Source organism: Nyctereutes procyonoides, unplaced genomic scaffold (genome assembly GCF_905146905.1).
Source record: "Nyctereutes procyonoides isolate TBG_1078 unplaced genomic scaffold, NYPRO_anot_genome, whole genome shotgun sequence".
In the NCBI taxonomy this organism is placed as follows: Eukaryota; Metazoa; Chordata; class Mammalia; order Carnivora; family Canidae; genus Nyctereutes; species Nyctereutes procyonoides.
Genome location: NW_026575140.1, coordinates 57,801,992 through 57,813,970, shown reverse-complemented (window position 1 = coordinate 57,813,970; position 11,979 = coordinate 57,801,992).

The following is an 11,979-nucleotide window of genomic DNA, read 5'->3' as shown; positions in this document are numbered from 1 at the left end:
GGGCTGCTCGCCTGCTTTGTGCCTCAGCCGAGCCTGACGCCTGTAAGTCCCCGCTGCCTCGCGGGCACCAGAGCTGTAATGACTCCCCTTCCCTGGTGGCAGGTGGTGGGGACAACCTGGGCCCGTGTGAGGAGCAGTTAGTGAGCTGGAGTGCCCTGTCCTTCCCAGGGGTCCCAGGCCGAGGGGCTCTTCTGGAAGGAAACTAAAAGGAGGGTGGCGAACCCTCATTGTGCTCTCATTTCTTCTGTCATTACTGGTTTAAAGATCCCTCCTCCTGGGGCGCCCAGGGTGAGGTTCAGTGGATGAAGCATCTGCCTTGGCTCAGGTCATGATCCCAGGGTCCTGGAATCAAGTTGTGCGTCAAGCTCCCTGCTCAGTGGGGAGCCGGCTTCTCCCCTACTTAATGCTCTCTCTCTTTCTCTCAAATAAATATACAATCTTAAACAATAATCAATAAATAAAAACAAAAAGCCCCCTGTGAGTCAGAGGCGGGCCTAGGTGCCAGGATGAAGGTGAAGGCCCTTGTAGGGTGCAGAGGCCAGGGGGTGGTGTGCAGCCAGGGACCCCAGCAGCCCCCTGAAACCATGGTGGAAATGCTGACAGTGGAGAAGTCCTTTCACTCAAGAAGAATGAAGAATCGGGGAGGCCTCCCCCCATTGACAACACAGCTGGATTCAGCATCGCCTACAAGGGCTTTGCCACTGGAACCAGAGGATGCCTGGAACAGGACATTTCTCTGAACCTCCCGGAACTCTGTGGTGCAGGACCTGTGGATGATAATTGTGATTATTGTGACAACTGGTATTCAGTTTTGCTGAACGCTTTATTTTTTTTATTTTTATTTATTTATGATAGTCACACACAGAGAGAGAGAGAGAGAGGCAGAGACATAGGCAGAGGGAGAAGCAGGCTCCATGCACCGGGAGCCCGACGTGGGACTCGATCCCGGGTCTCCAGGATCGCACCCTGGGCCAAAGGCAGGCGCCAAACCACTGCGCCACCCAGGGATCCCTGCCGAACGCTTTAAAAACACTCCCATGTTGTTTCTGATGTGTCTTTTCATTGATTTTTCTGTCTCTTTTCATTAATTTATTTTTCTAATTTTTATTTTATTTATTTTTTTACACTCTCGTGTTTTTTTTTTTTAAGATTATTTATTTATTTATTCATGAGAGCCACAGAGAGAGACAGAGACACAGACATGGGTAGAGGGAGAAGCAGGCTCCAATGCAGAGAGCCCGACGTGGGACTAGATCCTGGGTCTTCAGGATCTGGCCCTGGGTTAAAGGCAGTGTTAAACTGCTGAGCCACCCGGGCGGCCCCTTCTCTCGTGTTTTATTTTATTTAAAAAAAATTTTTTTTATTTATCTACAATAGTCACACACACAGAGAGAGAGGCAGAGACACAGGCAGAGGGAGAAGCAGGCTCCCTGCACTGGAAGCCCAATGTGGGATTCGATCCCAGGTCTCCAGGATCGCACCCTGGGCCAAAGGCAGGCGCCAAACCGCTGCGCCACCCAGGGATCTCTTCTCTCGTGTTTTAGAAGGTGGATCCTAAATCCTGTGAGCTTTGCAGGAGTGTCCTTTCACTTGTCACCTGTCTCCTTCTGAGAAGCCTTGGGCTGCCTTCCATCCCTGCAAGGCCCTCCGAGGGGGTTCGGTGCACACAGTTTCCCATGCTGGGCTTTATAGCTCACAGAAGAAGAGATGGTCACTGTCAGAGCGACGTCAGGTCCCACTGATGGCCCCGAGAGGGGACTCAACCCCATCCCGGTGGGCAGAGCGGGATGCAGAGTCTGAGTGGTGCTGTTGCGTTTTAGGCGAGTAAAGAGACAAAGAAGTATGTGTGGGGTGGGCCACAGGTGTTCCTTATGTTGCATTTATACAATTGGATGTGCCTGAAATAATGAGGGGGTACCTGGCTGAGGCAGCCTGGGGAGCACATGACTCTTGGTCTCAGGGTTGTGAGTTTAAGCTCCATGCTGGCTCAGAGGTTACTAAAAAATAATAATAATAAACTTTAGGGGTGCCCAGGTGGCTCAGTCAGTTGAGTGTCTGACTCTTGTGTTTCAGCTCAGGTTGTGATCTCACAGGTCATGAGATCGAGCCCCGCATTGTGCTCCATACTCAGTGGGGAATCTGCTTGAGATCTTCTCCTTCTGCCCCTCCGCCTACTTGGGCTCTTTCTCTCTCTCAAATAAATAAATAAAATCTTTACAAAATAATAAACTAAAAAATAATCAACTAAAAAATAAACATTAAAAATTTTTAATTATAAACTTAAAAGCACAATTATTTAAAAAATAATACACTTTAGAAAAAAACAGGGCAGCCTGGGTGGCTCAGCAGTTTAGCACTGCCTTCAGCCCAGGGCCTGATCCTGGGGACCCGGGATCAAGTCCTACATCAGGCTCCTTGCGTGGAGCCTGCTTCTCTCTCTGCCTGTGTCTCTCATGAATAAATAAATAAAATCTTTTTTAAAAAATTAATTAATTAAAAAAAATCATAGGGATTTGGAAAGTTTTCTGCAAACCGAGAGAAAGGGCTCATCATCTTGAAGATGGAGAGAAGGAAACGCATGCTGGAGAAATAGGGACAGTAGGATTTGGGTAGGATCTTCAGGAAGATTTTCACTAGAATCTCCTGGAAGTAGGAGCAGAGGATTGTAAGAAAGGAAGAAAGGGCCATCATGTATTTGGGGGAGAAAAAAGAAGAATTGCACAGAACCTCAAAATGCACAGAGGGGAATCGGGGAGAATGGGGCTGCCAGGGGGCTGAGGGTGAGAGAAGAGTGTAGGGGGATGAGCCCCAGAAATCCCTCATAGGCAGGAAAGGTCTAAAGGTTGGGAGAAAGGAGCAGCCATGGGGAAGAGGGTGGAATTGCGATGCCACATAAGGAGCCAGGTGGCGGAGATGCCACGGTCCATAGTCTGCGGTGGGCGCTCCTGCCTCTGCTGGTTGAAAGGCACACCACATCCCAGGTAAAATGTCAAAAAGCAAACTGAACCTAGATTCATCCTGAAGAGCCGTCATTCCACGATACGTCTATGCAGAAGTAAAGGTCACCTAGAGAGGAACAAAAGTCGGTCCATCTCCAAGATTTCTCTGTGGCATTCAGAGCAGCATCTGTGGTTCTGACAGCCAAACAAACAAACAAACAAACAAACAAAAAACCCACCCCCCCAAAAAAAAACCCACCCCAAAACCAAAAAACCAAAAACAAGCACCATATCCTGATTTTTTTTTTAAGATTTTATTTATTTATTCATAGAGACATAGAGAGAGAGGCAGAGGGAGAAGCAGGCCCCATGCAGGGAACCCTACGCGGGACCCAATCCTGGGTATCCAGGATCACATCCCTGGCTGCAGGCAGCGCTAAACCGCTGCGCCACCGGGGCTGCCCCATATCCCGATTATTGTATGAGTCTGAGGTGTTTTTTTCGCATGTGTAAAGGGCAAAAGAATTACATTTCTGAGAATGCTTGGGTTTGAAATACCATGGTGTCTCTCTTCTTCTCCTTCTAAAAATCTTTCTAAAAATATTTTATGTCATTAAGAGATGTAGTGAAGGAAAAAGCTCCAAATGGGGAAGTCTAGACATAACTCTAATTTTTGTAAATTTAGTCATGAAATTGAACGTCAGTTTCAAAATCAAAAGCCTTTTTTTTAAAGAGTCTATTTATTTATTTGAGAGAGAGAGAGAGAGCATGGGCAGGGCTGACAAGCAGAGGGAGAGGGAGACGCAGACTCCTCCACTGAACAGGGAGCCCAATGTGGGGCTCGATCCTGGGACCCTGAGATCATTACCTGAGCCAAAGGCAGACGCTTAATGGTCTGAACACCCAGGCGCCCAAAAAAGCCTTTTAGAGAGAAATTCTAAAAATTACTCTGACAGTAGTAAAAACGTCCATTGTTTATTGTCTACTCTGTCCAGAGTTTTATTTTGAGGAAATAAATATGAAGTAACAGAAAACCCAACTCTACTGAAGTCAAAAGGGAATTTATTGGTTCAGGTAATCAAAACGTCCAAAGGTGGAACTAATTTTCAAGCATGATTCATAGAGAAGTAATTGATAGGCTGGACTTCATTAATGTGAAAATCTTGTGGTCTGCAGGAGACACCGCCAGGAGAATGAGAAGATAAAGCCATGGATTGGGAGAAAATATTTGTAGAAGACACATCTGAGGGGCACCTGGGTGGCTCAACAGTTGAGCATCTGCCTTCAGCTCAGGGTGTGACCCCGGGGTCCTGGGATCGAGTCCTGCATTGGGCTCCCCATGGGGAGCCTGCTTCTCCCATTGCCTGTGTCTTTGCCTCTCTCTCTGTGTTTCTCATGAACAAATAAATAAAATCTTTAAAAAATAAAAAATGAAAACCAGACTTCTTTTCTGGACCAGTTTTAGGGTCACTAAATTGAGTGGAAAGTATAAAGTGTTGCCATACACCACCAGGGCCTCCCCCACTGTTTACACTATCCACAGCAGAGTGATACACGTGTTACAATCAGCGAACCCACAAAACCTGTCATTATCACCCCAGGCCGTAGTTCACTGCGGGGTTTACTCTAGAGTTTTGACAAATGTGAATCGTGACATGGATCCGCCGTGAGAGCATCACACAGGATAATTTCGCTGCCCCAAATACCCATTCTTCTCAGTCCATCCATCCCTCTCCCCTCCCCTGACCCCCCAGCACACATAGCCCTTTTTACAGCCCCAGAGTCTTACCTTTTCCAATCCATCCCGGGGCTGGAGTCACGGAGTGCGTGGCCTTTTCAGTTTGGCTTCTTTCGCATAGCATCACGCAGATCAGTCCCACGTGCATCTTTTTGTGGGTTGAAAGCTCATTTCTTTTTAGTCCTAAACATTGTCTGGATGGACCATGGCTTATTTATCCACGCACTTGCTACGGGGCATCCTGGGCGCCACCGAATTTTGGCCACCCATGAACCTCCACGTGCTTGGACCTATGTTTTCTTTCTTTTTTTTTTATTTCTATTTTTTTAAAGATTTTATTTATTTATTCATACACACACACACACACACACACACACACAGAGGCAGAGACACAGGCAGAGGGAGAAGCAGGCTCCATGCAGGGAACCAGACGCGGGACTCGATCCCGGGACTCCAGGATCATGCCCTGGGCCAAAGGCAGGCGCTAAACCGCTGAGCCACCCAGGGTCTCAATTCTATTTATTTTTAAAGAGACCATTTCAGTGGTGTCCTGAGCACAGATTGTCGAGGGGAAGGTGCATGCAGCGAGACCAGGTGTCGGGAGGCTGTCACAGTCCAGGTAAGAAATGACACAGTGCATGAGTACATATTTTCTGTATTCTACACTGTATTCTTACAAGAAAGTAAGAGAACGCATGATTAAGAAAACCATAAGAAAAATACGCTCTGTACTGTATTTATTGAAAAAAAAACGCGTATAAATGGGGCTGCGTAGACCTTTGTATCTTCATTTCGGGGTCACTCCTGGCTCAGTGTCATCTGAGGGGGAGTGGATCCCATCCCAACGGGGGGGCCACCGAGCAGCTGGAAGAGCTGCCAGCAGGTGGCAGCCCAGCTGGGAAGGCAGGACACTCAGGCCCCTCCTGGGGGTCCCCTCTGGCTGGTTGTTCCGGGCCACATACTCATCCACGGGGGCCACCCTAACAAAATACCCCGGATTTGAGGGCTTCAACAGCAGAAATTTACTCTCACTGCTCTGGAGGCCCGAAGGCCGGCGTCGAGAGGGGTCAGCAGGGCTGGTTTCCTCTGAGTCTTCTTCTTCTGGGGTCCTTCTCCCGTGTCTTTGAGTGATCTTTCCTCTGTACGTGTCTGTGTCCAAATTCCCTCTTTGTACGAGTACATCAGTCACTGTGGATGAGTGACCTCTATCTTGGGTAAAAACCCCACCTCTGGATACGGCCACGTTTTGAGGTCCTAGGGGCTGGGACTTTCACATTCCACTTCTCAGAAGTCGCAGTTGGGCCCTCACAGGTGTGAAAACCTTCCTGCCAACTGTGGGGCTGCATTCGAAATAATAATGGCCACATGCATCTGAATTTTATCAACATTATCTGGGGAGAGCAGGAAGACAATATGTTTAATTTCTTGATTTTGTAATTGGGGAGACTCATGGCGCATTATTTTATTCTTAACTTTGCACCAAGAGATATGTTAAAAATGCTCTTAAGGGGACACCTGGGGGGCTCAGTGGGTTGAGTGTCTGTCTTTGGCTCAGGTCATGATCTCAGGGTCCTGGGATCGAGCCCCATTGTGAGCTCCCTGTTCAGCAGGGAACCTGCTTCTCCCTCTCCCTCTGCCCCTCTCCTTGCTCATGCGCGCTCTCTCTCTCTCTCTCAAATAAAAAAATAAAATCTTTAAAAAATGCTTTTAAAATTTTAAAGGAAAACATTAGAGAAACACGAAATGGGGTGTGCGCCTTCCAGAGCACCGGAGGAGATGGAAGCAAAGCAAACTCAATTCACGGAGAAGATAAAGCACAGGGGAAAAACAGAAAGCATAAAACAAGGTCACTTGTTATGTGAAACACATAGGTCAAAACAATCTCTATAAGTATTCTTTTTTTAAAGATTTTATTTATTCATTCATGAGAGAGAGAGAGAGACAGAGACACAGGCAGAGGGAAAAGCAGGATCCATGCAGGGAGCTCGATGTGGGACTTTATCCCAGGACCTCAGGACCACACACTGGGAGGGCTGAAGGCAGGCGCTAAACCACTGAGCCACCCAGGGATCTCCTCCCTGTAAGTATTTTAAATTCCTCCATAAAAAAGAAATTTAACATTCTCATATGGAGGGATCCCTGGGTGGTGCAGCAGTTTGGCGCCTGCCTTTGGCTCAGGGCACGATCCTGGAGGCCCCGGGATCGAATCCCATATCGGGCTCCCGGTGCATGGAGCCTGCTTCTCCCTCTGCCTATGTCTCTGCCTCTCTCTCTCTCTCTGTGACTATCATAAATAAATAAATTAAAAAAAAACATTTTCATATGGAACTAATTGGCCAAATTGTGTTAGTGGCATTGGCCTGGGGGAGGGGCAGGGTGATGGGACAGGAGAGGGGAAGGGGACTCACTCTTTGCCTTCCTTGAAAAGGCTCTTTTTCTACCTTTTGGATTTTTATTACTGTGTTGTTACTTCAAAATAACAAATGCATAACAGAATGGCTTTTTTTTTTTTAAAGATTTTGTTTATTTATTCATGAGAGACACAGAGAGGCAGAGAGACACAGGCAGAAGGAGAAGGAGGCTCCCTGGGGGAAGCCTGATGTGGGACTTGATCCCAGGACCCCGGGGTCATGCCCTGACCCTGAGCCGAAGGCAGACACTCAACCACTGAGCTCCCCAAGCGTCCCTGTGTAACAAAATTAAACCATATTGTACAGATAGTGTTTTATCAAAGGGTCTTTTTAAGTCGGGATGGGGCATATTCACAATTATTATGTCATAGCCCTAAGGCTTCAGGCACAGGTCATATTGTAGGAAACATATAAAGACATATACAGCCAAAATAGTTAGAGATGACCTGGGAAGCTGTCAGAAATATAATAGGATGGGGAACTGTGGGTGTAACTCAGCAGCCTTTAGTGGAGAAAGTAGGAAAAAGATACGCAAAGGTACAAAGGTATTGAGGATCTAAGTGATAATAGGGTTGATTTATTAATTAGCCACTCATTCGACAAATATTTATTGAATGTGTATGATGTGCCCCAGGCCTGCTGCCGGATCCTGGGAAGATAGCAGCGAACCTCGAGGCTTCATCCTGGAGCTTGTATGCAGCTGATATTTATTGACCTTTGTATCTCATAAATGGAGACCACACCCTCTTCAATGGCAATGAATCAGTAACAAATATGGGTCAAATATTAGGCTCTGAAAGAAATACCAAGTTCCTCAAACCTGAAATCGTACTGGCCACATTCTCCTATCTACAGTGCAAGAAACCTGAAACTCCCAAATGTTTAAGTAACAAAACCCAAGCCTTTAAGAACCCCAAAACAGGGGCCTGGGGGCTCAGTGGGTGAAGCATCTGCCTTCGGCTCAGGTCATGATCCTGAGGTCCTGGGATTGAGCTCCCACATTGGGCTCCCTGCTTAGTGGGAAGCCTGCTTCTCCCTCTCCCTCTGCCCCTGCTCATCTGCTCTCTCCTCTCTATCATTCACTCTATCTTATATAAATAAACAAACTCTTAAAAATAAGAACCCCCAAACGGTCCTAAATACTTTTAAAAAGTTGTTTATTATTATTATTATTATTATTATTATTATTATTTTAGTAATCTCTACATACAACACGGTGCTCAAACCACGACTCCGAGATCAAGAGTCGCTCGCTCTTCTGACTGAGCCAGCCAGGTGCCCCCTTACCGAGTCCTAAATAATTTTTTGTTCAATGAGAAAATCCCAATTGTAAACTCAGATGATTATAAACAGACAGTGAGCATAGGTCACGGCAAAACATGAAGCACAAATACCACCCGATTGAGCACTTAGGATCGGTCAGGGTTGGGGCCACAGACTTGTCATAGTTTGTCTTGTATAACCCTCATGGGGGGCACGGCAGGGCACCTCCATTGTAAGGCGGGCACTCTGCAAGGGTTGGCGGAATGAGTGTGAATGGCTCAGAGAGACCAAGTAACTTGCTTGAGACCACGCAGCTGGGACTGGTACTTAGTTAGGCCTGGCACACTCTAGTTCTCATACTTGCCGCTGTCGAGTGGTCTCGCCACCAGTACTGGTGAAGCTTGTGGAGGGGAAGAGCCGAGGGGCAAGCTGGCTTCATCCAAGGCCAGCTTTTTTTTTTTTTTTTAAGATTTTATTTATTTATTCCGGAGAGACACACACACACAGAGGCAGAGACACAGGCAGAAGGAGAAGTAGGCTTCCTGCAGGGAGCCTGATGTGGGACTCGATCCCAGGGCCCCGGGATCACACTCTGAGCCAAAGGCAGACACCCAACCACTGAGCCACCCAGGCGTCCTAGAATCTGCAACTTTTCAGCATCACGTAAACTGTGGAACAACTTTCCAGTGACTTCTCCATGTCTTCCTGGCCTCCCTCCAAGCCTGTGACTTTTAGATGTTTTGACCGTGGTCTACGGTAAGGGATACTGTAGATGCAGCGTGCGCGCGCACACATATGTTTACAAACATATATGGTAGATATAAGTGAACCAATTGTCTCACAAAATAGTACTGACTGTTATGACATGTGATATCCCTAATATTTTTAATCTATTCTATTTCATTGAAAAAAGAATGTTTAGGGCCATCTGGGTGGCTCAGTAGTTGAGCATCTGCCTTCGGCTCAAGGCATGACCCTGGGGTCCTGGGATGGAGTCCTGATTCAGGCTCCCTGCTCAACAGGGGGTCTGCTTCTCTCTCTGCTCCCCACCCCCACTCGTGATCTCTCTCTCTCAAATAAATAAGATAAAATCTTAAAAAAAAAAAAAAAGAGAGAGAGAGAGAAATAAACTCTTGCCCTAACCAGAGGTCAGAGTACTTACTTTCTACCAAGAGCCTGTTAGCAGATATATTTCAGGCTTTGCAGGGCCCTATGGTTTCTGTTATGAGCACACTATTCAGAACCCTGCTGTTTGTATCATGAAAGTAGCCACAGACAATACATAAATAAACAGCTGTGGGCCTATTTCAATGTAAATTTATGGACACCACCATTTGAATTTCATGTCATTCTCGCATCACATCTTCTCCTTTTGGTCTTGGCTTGCTGTGCTGGGGAAAACAGAAAACAGGTGGTGGGCTGGTTTTGGCTGGAGGTCACAGTGTATTGACCCCTCCTCGGGGCAGACTGTAAGTCTGTTTTCCCCCATCACATCTTGAAAGTACTACCCAGAGCCTTACTGGCATCCAAGCAATAGTTCGTAAGTGAATTATTAGAGACAGCAGTTTGTAAATTAAACATTCTTCTTACACAAGTGCTGCATCCTCATAGCAGCCAAACGAGCAACCCCACTAGACCAAGTGAGCACGCGAATCCTCAAGTGTGCCTGCGGTTCACAGATAACCATATCCTTTCCTACTTTGAATGAGGCAGATGCCAGGAATTCAGGGAAAGGTTATTTTCTGGCCAAGGGAGTGGTAAAAAGTGCTATTTCCCCTTAATTCGCGGGGAACCTGGGCTTCCCTTTTATGGCCTTGGGGTCTTAGGAGGCTCCTCCGGTGGGGGTGGGGGCCAGTCCCTCCTTATCAGGGAGTCAGGGAGCTTCTCCTTTCCTAAGGAAGTGATGTGTAGGCTGAAGAGGCGTCATTGGTGGTTGAGCAAGAAAATGGGGAAGTTTCATGATGAGAGAGAACAGCGTCTGTTTGGAGGCATCTGGCTGGAGGGTAGAAAGGAGGTGGAAAGTAGCATGAGACCAGCCCCCCCGCGGCCGAGGCGGGCACAGGCCACCGCAGAAGGGCCTGCCCAGCGACATGTAACCGCCGGCTTACAGGAACCAAGGAAGATAAACGAGGACATTCGGGGGAAAAAACATCCCCAGGAAGCCTTGGCCAGATCCAGAATGAGGAAGATGCTACAAGAGGAAGATGCCATTTGTCATCCAATCAGGGGCGTGACAACAAAAAAAGAAAGAAAAGGGAGGAAATTCTATCACAGAATAAAAAACAAAAAAACCCTGAAGGGACACAGCGGCCAAAGCCAAGTGAGGACCTTGTTTATTCCTTGAAATAAATCAGCTGTAAAAGCCGTCATTGAGATTATCAAAGAAATTGGACTGTGAACTGGGTATTTTATTTATTTACTTCCTAATTTTGTTGGACATGATATTGGCATGGTGGTTACCTTTTTTACGAGCCCTTAATAGTCATAGACGCACAGGAGGGAGATGCCCAACGTTCCGCTATGTACTCTTTCTTTCTTTCTTTCTTTCTTTCTTTCTTTTTTTTTTTTATTTATGATAGTCACACAGAGAGAGAAAGAGAAGCAGAGACATAGGCAGAGGGAGAAGCAGGCTCCATGCACCTGGAGCCTGACGTGGGATTCGATCCCGGGTCTCCAGGATCGCGCCCTGGGCCAAAGGCAGGCGCCAAACCGCTGCGCCACCCAGGGATCCCCCGCTATGTGCTCTTGAACCCTCCAGAAAAAAGCTGTGGGTGTGATCTTGTGACACAATAATATGTATTTGCTCTTTGTCCCCGTTCTGGGCGGTGCTTCTCAACATTTTGGAATTTCCCGTGTGATAGGGAGAGAAGAGGGTCTTAGGTTATTCACATCAGGCTTTTTCAACTGAGTGTGTGCTAATGAGGTGACTCTTGGTGGCCTCTGGATGGCTTCAGTGTTATTCCCTAGGAATAACATCCTGTATGGCTGGATTGTTGTTGTTTAAGAGGGAGCTGTGGGTCCTTCCTCAACCCAGACATGCTCTCCGACCCTGCAGCATTTAATGCCAAGGATGTTGCCCTTAAATTAGTCGCTCTTACCGTCTTTTTTTCTTTTTCTTTAAGATTTTATTTATTTATTCATGAGAGACACAGACAGAGAGGCAGAGACACAGGCAGAGGGAGAAGCAGGCTCCCTGTGGGGAGACCGATGTGGGACTTGATTCTGGAACCCCAAGATCACACCCTGAGCCCAAGGCAGACGCTCAACCGCTAAGCCTCTAGGCGTCCCCAGAATTTCTTTTAAATTTTAAGTTTCAGGCAGCCCCGGTGGTGCAGCGGTTTAGCGCCGCCTGCAGCCCGGGGTGTGATCCTGGAGACCTGGGATCCACTCCCACGTGGGGCTCCCTGCATGGAGCCTGCTTCTCCCTCTGCCTCTCTCTATATCTCTCATGAATAAATAAATAAAATCTCTAAAAAAAAAAAAGTTTTAAATTTCATTTTAGCTATGAGGGACCATAACCAACGGATGGGATGTTTTTCCCTTTTTTCTTATTAGTTTGCATTTCCTTGCACAGTCAGGGGACCAGCTCCCTGGGAGTTGGGTCCGGTTCTGAATTCCATGGGTGACT